The following is an 8,915-nucleotide window of genomic DNA, read 5'->3' on the forward strand; positions in this document are numbered from 1 at the left end:
GAACATGTGTTTTTAGGATGAGGAAGAAAAGGTAAACAAATGATGTGTTGTACAAGGTTCTTGATAGGAAGGGCCTAGGTTCATCCTTCCCTCTAGTAGGAGAAGAAAAACTAAAATCATTCTTCTGATGAGGAGAAATTTGCCAAGAAACATAACCTAAGACTAAAGTGTTTTATCCTGTTCTAAATCTCTGCACAACCAATATCCTTTCTACTCCTGCCTTTCTTATCCTTCCCCCTTCAACATTTTCATCCCTACAGGAGATTATGAACAGGAAAAGCCTCAGGAGTCAAGACAGGAAGAAGCAAAGGGAGCATTGCAAAGGATTTGTAAGCATGGCTAAATCTACAGAAGGAGGTGACCTGTTCCATCAGCCTGGAACTCCTGACAGAACTTCTGAGCCTGGACTGTGGCTGCAGCTTCTGCCAAACCTGCATCATTGGAAAGAACAAGGAGTCATTGATGCTCCCAGGAGGGAAATGCAGCTGTCCTGTGTGCCAAAGCAGATACCAGCCTGGGAATCTCTGGCTTATCTGCACCTGGCCACCATAGTGGAGAGAGTCAGGGAGGGCAACACGAGCCCACACAAGTGGCAAAAGAGAGATCTCTGTGAGCACCATGGAGAAAAACTCCATAAGTTCTGCAAGGGTGATGAGAAGGCCCTTTTCAGGCGTTGTGTACTGTCTCTGGAGCAACATAGTCACCAAATATTATTCACGGAGGCGGTGGTCATGGAATCCAGGTAGGCCCCAAAGTGGAGGAAGATAGGGCACAATGGTATCTAAATTGAAAATTTTTTAATCCTACTTTATTACCCTTACCATCATAGAACTCAGTCCTGAAATCTTTCCATACCCTTTGCTCAGCTTCTGCGGCTTGAAGGACATTCCTGTGCTTTCACCCATTTGCTTCAAGAACAAGCCTAGACTACGAAGTCTCAGCCAAGAGAATTTAGGTGAGTGGAGTGCTGGTTCCCAAGATAAGATCTGATTTACACTCTGAGCAGAAGGGATTTTGGAAACATGGTTGGATGTGAGAAAAGTGTCAATGAGAGGAAAGGATTTTCCTTGCTTTAGGATCTTCTAGGAAAAGAGAGATGCAGGCTAGTCTTGATGAAGGTTCATACTTGCATCTCCCAGGGTTAAAGAATACATTCACCCCCTCAGATTTTTGCCTACATCCTAGATTCTAACTGCCAGTCTCATTTTTGTGAACTTCAGTCTCTTCTGAGATGAACTTGACTTCTTCTCCATTTATCCAGCTGTTGAGAAAGCTCACAGCTTAACTCTGATGATTTCCTTTTCACTGGAGAAGCTCCAGGGAGCTCTGAAGAAGCTGAAGAGGAGTAGCAGGAAGCTGAGGAGTTGGAAGCTGACAGAGAAGAGAGAGTTACGTGGAAGGCAGGAAGAGATTTTTCCTGAGGGAGTTCTGAGATAGGAAACTGGGCGGCACCTTGGTCCAATCACAAGGAAGCTCCTTTCTCTTTGTTACCTCAGAATTAATGAGTCTGGAAGACATTTGCTTAGTCCTCATTTCATTCCTCCGTTGTTGGGGTTTGGGGCTAGACAGTAGTCATATCAAAAGTGAATCTACGTATTTGGAGACAAACGCATAGAGGGAAGTGTAACCGAAAATTCGGTCTCTGAACCCAATGCCAATCTGAATAACGAGAACAGAGTCTTGAGTGGAAGAGGAAAGGTTTTTACTATGCCAGGCACAGGGAGCAAAGCAAGGGTTCATGCCTCAAAAATTGCTAGCTCCCCGATGAGGAATGGGTAGGGATTTTTATTTGGGGTTTTGGGTAGGGGAGGGGTGAACATGTAGCTTTTGCAGCTCGGTGCTCTCCCACCAGCCTGCGTTTGGCCTTGAGAGGCTGCTTGCAGCAAGGCATGGGGGATGCTGAGATAGGAGGATGGCAGGTGGGCGTCCTTCGCTGTTGTCTCGTCTTCTTGTTTGAAGCGGGTTCGAGCGCCTGGAGTCGAGGAGTTGAGGTCTGGGAAGCCTCCACTCCTTGATACTCTTGAGACAGCGGCTTTCCTGGCAAACTCAAGGACACAGGATTAGCTAAACTTTAGTGTGCCTCCAACTCCAGGCCACCTGGGCTTTTAATAATTTGTAACTCCCATTTAGTTGTAAAGCTCAGAGTCCAAGTTTAAAGAAACAGGTATTTACATATGAGTGGAGCTAGAGAAGCAGGAAAGCGGGTGGCGGGTTTTAGTTTTAACCCCATATACGCTGGGTTCAATGTGGGGAACTGATATCAGGGCTGATGTTAAGAACCTGTAACAGAAGCAATATAAAAATAACTCTTGACTCCTATGTCCCATTTCCATCATCAACTTTGAGGCTGGGATACTCCCAGAACACATTGAGAAGGGCCCAGCTTTCCCTGTTTAGGAAGTGTGGGTGCAGCGCTTTAATACATGGTGCAGCGTGATTATCCAGGACAGTTGTCTGCAATCCAAGCCCCCTCCAGATGTCACACTGTATCTCACATTGGGCCTTGACAAAATGGACTTGAATATATTGCTTCAGGAGGAGTTTAAGGGAAAACAGCAGGAAAAATGGCTTTCCCGGGAATTGCTCACTGCCTTTCACCTCCTGGCTCTCTGAGAATCTCTTGTGAAAAATAGTTCTTATCTTGGCTCCTGGGCCCATACAACGTAGGCTCTCAGCCATACTGATGGCCTCTTTATTTTTTCTTCCCCAAAGAATCATATGTAGGCTGAGAGACTGAGGATTCTGAAAGGGTTTAATGAAATGAGAGGCATCCTGGACAGTTTGGAACAAATGGAGCTGCAAAAGCTGGAGGAAGTTGAGGTGGATGTGATGCAGACTTGGTAGCAGTTAAAGACCAGCTGGGCCAGCAGAGTCAGTACATGAGAAAGCGCATCTCAGATCTGGAGCATCAGGCGTGGGGATTATCAATAGATACAGTGCAGGTAAGACTTGGGATGGAGCTAATACATAGGAGATTCAGGGGAAAACACTAACTTTTCCTCCTTTCTGTGTTCCCGTGCTTTCTACTTTAAACTACTGTGGTAAAACATATAACATAAAATTTGTCATTTTAACCATTTTAAAGTGTATGTTTCATGGGCATTAATTAAATTTACAGCATTGTGCAAAGATCACTCCTACTTATACCTAAAATTTTTTCATCAACCCAAACAGAAACTTTATAATCATTATTCAATAACTCCCTATTCCCCATTGCCTCTCTCCAAGTTCCTAATAACCACTAATCTACCTTCTGTCTATATGAATTTGCCTATTCTAGGTACTTCTATAAGTGGAATCACACAATACTGGTCCTTTTATGCCTGACCTTCTAACATTTTTAAGGTTCACCCATGTTGTAGCATGTATCAGAACTTCATTTCTTTTTAAGGCTGAATAATATTCCATTGTGTGTATGCGCCATATTTTGTTTATCCATCTCTTGATGAACACAAGTTGTTTCCTCTTTTTGGCTATTGTGCATAATGATACAATGAACATTGGCATAAAAGTATCCGTTTGAATCACTGCTTTCAATTCCTTTGGGTATATACTTCAAAGTGGAATTGCTGAATCATAATGGTAACTGTTTATCTTTTTGAGGAACCACCAGACTGTTTTCCATAGTGTTTACATATTCCTATACTCATACCAGCTATGTACAAAGGTTCCAGTTTCTGCATATTGTCACCAATTTTTATTATTTCTTGTGACTTTGTTTGTCATCCTAAAGAGTGTGAAGCATTATCTCATTGTGCTTTTGATTTACATGTCCCTGTGACCAATAAGGATGAGTATTTTTCATGTGTTTATTGGCCATTTGTATATCTTTTTGGAGAAATATCTACTCAAACCCTTTTCTCATTTTTTGAATTAGGTTATTTGTTTTTAGTTGGTGAGTTGTACTAGTTGTTTGTACATTCTCTATCTTAATACCTTATCGAATACAAATATTTTCTCCCTTTTTGTGTAGTGTATTTTCAGTCTCTTCAGAGTGCCCGTTGATGAACAAAATTTTTTCAGTTGGTGAGGTCCAATTTATCTGTTTTTCTTTTATTGCCTGTACTTTTTGTGTCAATCTGAGAAATTATTACCAAACCCAATATCATGAAGAGTTTTCTCTATGTTTTCTTCTCACAATTTTATAGTTTAAGATCTTAAGTTTATATCTTTAATTGATTTTAAGTTGTAAATTATATATGATGCAAGTCATCCATTTTTAATGTTATTTTAACCATTGTAATATAATTAGCCATTTTTAAAAAATAATTTGGTAAAATGAGTAAAGAGGTGACAATCAGCTAAGTGATGGACTGCATGGGACATTTGCCTGTCCCACCTTAATTCAAATACCTTTTTTTTGTAACAACCTCTTGAATTACCCTTTGTGGAGCCATCTCTATCCTCAGTCCATGCACTTGGTTAAGGTTGATAAAATCAGTATCATCCAGGATGTACGTGTCTCTCAATTCTAGGTAAATCAGCATAACTAATTCCTATATGTTTACCACTGATTCAGTAATTATTTCAATTATTTAATCATTGACCCAATTCAGGTCAATGATTTCTATGCCTTAGAATTTTACTGTCATGAATAAAACGAGAAATTCTCTTTTCTGTGAGGTGATATATCAGAGATTTTCATTTCAACCAAAGCATTCACATTGATGCCATATAGAGTCTGAAAAGAAAGTTAACATCGCAGATAGAAAACAGAATTTTGAAAACAAAGGACAGATTCAGATGATAAAATTTTTGTAAAAAAATGCAGCTATGATTAAAGTTCTACCTGCTTCCTGAATTTCTTCTTCTTTCTTTTAAATTTAAATCAGTTTTAGTTGAGTTTTTGTCATATACAATAACAACAGGAAAATGCCTAATATAGAGAGGAAACTTTTTTTGAGGATATAGAGTCCACTGGTGACTAAGTCTTTGCTATTAAAGAGGTTAGGCTGGAGAGGGGGAAACCAAATATATTGGCACATTTCTGTCCAAAACAGTAAAGGAAATGATGATTATGGTGGGGAAAAGAAAATGGCTAAAAGAAGTTAAGAATATGGACTGGGCTGCTTAATACAATTTGGAATTCAGGGTTTGTTACAATAGTTTCTAAGACAATGACCGAGAGGGTATAAGTAACATTCTGGACAATTGCATGCAAATAGTTGGGAAATAGCGTGTTACATTTTAAACTTTCTCAGGTACTGGTTCCTATGGCTTATTTCATACTTAAAATTGATGATATCACCTATAGGTAGTATAAAGGAGGTGTATAGAATGAGTAGAGGGGAACCAGAGAAACATTTACTTGAAGAGTTATTTCCTTTACTTGAAGCAGAAGAACACACACTTCTTGAGGACTGTTATGAATTATTCCTCTTTGATTCCCCAGAGCCTAGAAAAATGTCTGATAAATAGTCGATTTCACCTTTATTTCTCTCTAAAATAAATAAAAGCATAATGAATTAAGGAAGTCTCTCATGAATATATTTAAAACAATAGTAGGCCTCTTCTCTTCCTTTTAAATATATCCCCTCTCCACATACTTGAAGCATCTTTCTAACATCCTCCCATGAGTCCTCAAGGATTGTTGGTCTGGGCCTTATGTCTACATTTTCACCCCCATATTCTGACCATCTATATATTCACACCATATCAAAGAGTTCTAGGGGTGTGAGGAGGAAGGTGGGTATAATTTTGTAAGGTAGGAGGGCCTATCACTCCTTCGAGGGATGCCACAAAAAATAGGACATGAGTACTTAAATTAGAATTTCAGATAAATGACGGACCATTTTTTAGTAGAAGGGTATCTTAAATATTGCAGGGCTCATGCTTAGACTGAAAAAAATGCTATTTATCCAAAATTAAAATTTTACTAGCCATGTTTTTTGTAAATCTAGCAATTCTATACTTGATACGTTTTCTCTCTTCTCCCCAGGATGTTATTAACATCATAAGAGACCAGGTATGGTCCATTTTTGTGAAGACAGAATTGTAGGCATGAGTGTTATGAGATCAATCAGAGTTTTTAAAAAAATCACAGAGCTTGGAAATTTGACTATTACGTTGCTTCAAATTGCTGAACAGAGACGAGAGCTGTCAGTAATAGGGAATTTGGGTGGTGGGAGGTCACAATCACAGAATTAGGGCCAAGAGAAGCATAAGAAATGAGATGCTGCTGTATCAGAACTCCATAACTTCACTCATCTTAGCCAAACTTCAGTCTCTGCCTCAGCTCTTGTTTCCATATTTCTTAGATGCATGTCTTATCACAGGGAGCAGCCTGTCTTCTTTCTCCCCCAGGCCCCCAAATTATTCACAAGGACAGCTCCTTTATATTCACTTTCCTTCCTGAGAATAGGAAAAAATAAGGTGGTTTTCTTTGGATTTCCAAAAATTAGTCTCAAGTCTTTGAGATTTTTGGCTTTTGTCCTGGTGCCAATAATTAATCTCTTCTTGCTCACACACTTTAGCATCTTGTAGGAAAAATGGTTTTCTTATGTCAAAAGTTGACTACCCACCTGGCAGCATCAGAGTCTTCCCAAACACATGAAATTCAGACCACTATTAATTTGGTCATCACAACTTCCTCTTTTCCAAATGTTTGTAAAGTGTCCCCTGAGAATGTGCCCTTAAATGTTAATCTCTGGGCGTCTGCACTGGGATAATAGGCTCAGGAGACCCTTCAGACTTTCAACACAGGAGTCCCATACATGATAACCTTAACCCCCCAGTTTCCAGGTTCTGGAGCCTCTCTACTGACCATCTTCCTGGGACCTCACATGTCTGGCCTCACCCTAGTAGAGCCACGGAGATCTCAGTGACTCTGACATGTATCAAATACTTTAGTTAGAAACATCAGATACCTTTTAAAGCCACCATTATTTCATCTAATTTTCTATCATTTTTAAAAAGTAGAGAGTATGGGGTTAACTTTTCCATTTTAGAAGGAAAAGCATGGAGTTTCTTTGAGGTGAAGAGCTTCCCAAGATCACACAGAAGGTAAATGGAAAGGTAGATAAGAGGATATTTCTTCTTGTTGCAGTGCCAGGGCTCTCCCTCTTCCCTCTTCAAGCTCCTCAGTGAAGAGGATTTAAGTGAATGAATGAAGTGACAGGTGAGGGAGAGAGTGGTCTAGGAGAGATAGAGGTTCAGAAATGTGGAATGATCAATTGTTGTCCTCTCTAGGAGTGAGACCTGAACCTTGAAAGAGACAAAAATGGTTTCCCAGAAACTGAAGCCTGCATTCCCAGTTACAGAACTGAGTGGGGCACTGCAAGAGTTTCAAGTTGATATGAGCCAGGGGAAGGATGTGGGTGTGGGATTCTTGTAGTGTCAGAGAAAAATGGGGTGGGGTGGATGTTGTTTCTAGATGAGGGTAAAAGAAAAGAAGTCGGCCCGACAAGAAGAGAGCCATCTTCTGCTAAAGATGTGATCAGATGTAGAGGAGAACATCCAGATGTTTGCCTTGTCCTCTCATCACCTGTTGATAGCCTCATGGGACTCCCTTCCCTGTACCCCCTCTAGAGAGAGGATAGGTATCAGTGTTTACTCCTTTGCTTCTGACAAAATCATTGCAACTTTTATATTTTCAGAGCTGACAGAGGTCCAATGCTATTGGGGTAAGAATAAATTGAGGTCTTCAAATCTCCATGTTCCGATCCTTTTGCAGAAGTAGTGGTTACCAATAGGTCCCATGATCTTAGCTTCATGTATTCTTCCCCGAACATACATAATACAGCACTTCTTAAGTGTCCTACTCATCTCCGACCCATCAACACCAGTTCCTCCTACTCAGCTCCCAGAATTCCTCTTCATAACGTCAAAAGACACACCCGTTCTCTATCCCTCACCTGATCCTGTCATTTTTCCTAGAGTCAGTGTAACAGTAAATCCAGTCAACGCTATTGGAAGTATTGTCGTGTCTGTGGATCAGACAAGAGAGACTTGTGAACTCTTTTACATTAAGGAATATATATCCATGTGATTTTTCTACTTTTGATGTCTTGAGTTTCCAATGTTTCTCATCAGGGAAATATCACTGGGAAGTAGATGTTTCTGGGAAGACTGCCTGGAACCTGAGGTTATATAGTATAGTAAGAAACCTCAATAGAAATAAGATCTCTGGGTCTGTTTTTGACCCAAATGTAAATCATCCAAATCTTTAATCCAGATACAGACCTCAATGTGGCTACTGAGTTATAGGGTTATAGAATTAAGCTGAGTAAAATGCCTTTGCAGACTCTTCCACTTCAGACCCCAAGGTCTTGACTCTTTCCATAGCTGTTCTTCCCCATCGTGTTGGGGTTTTCCTAGACTATGAAGCAGAAATTGTTTCCTTTCTTTTCTTGAGGAAGATTAACTCTGAGCTAACATCCACCACCAATCCTCCTCTTTGATGAGGAAGATTGGTCCTGAGCCAACATCTGTTTCTGTCTTCTTCTACTTTATATGTGGGACGCATGCCACAGCATGACCTGACAAGCAGTGTACAGGTCTACACCCCAGATCCGAACCAGTGAACCCTGTGCCACAGAAGCAGAGCACGCCAATTCAACTGCTGTGCCACCAGGCCAGGCCCGTAGACATTGTCTCATTTTTCAATGTCACGAACCATGGGTAACGTTTCTGCTAGTCCTCTAAATGTCACTTTTCTCAGATCTTATCCATATTGCAATCCTTGGAAGTTTCCAGCTCCCGTAACTTGGTTCCTACAGAGCTGCTGAACCTTCTTCTTCCCTCACCTGCTTCTTGTAGTGCCCCTTACCCTGGGTTTCATCTCTACACCTGAACTCAGCTCCACCATTTCCACCATCTCTTCCTTGTTGTCTATCTTCTTTACTTTAGAACATTTACACATCCTTGTGATAAAAGGGTATCTGTTTTGAGATAGGAGAGATGCTTATTTATCATTT

General features: G+C 40.5%; 1 pseudogene; it reads left to right on the plus strand.

Moving 5' to 3' along the window:
• The first annotated feature begins 335 nt into the window (after positions 1-335).
• On the plus strand, positions 336-8,623 carry LOC139084269 (E3 ubiquitin-protein ligase TRIM22-like; annotated as a pseudogene).
• The last annotated feature ends 292 nt before the right edge of the window (positions 8,624-8,915 follow it).

Source organism: Equus przewalskii, chromosome 6 (genome assembly GCF_037783145.1).
Source record: "Equus przewalskii isolate Varuska chromosome 6, EquPr2, whole genome shotgun sequence".
NCBI lineage: Eukaryota > Metazoa > Chordata > Mammalia > Perissodactyla > Equidae > Equus > Equus przewalskii.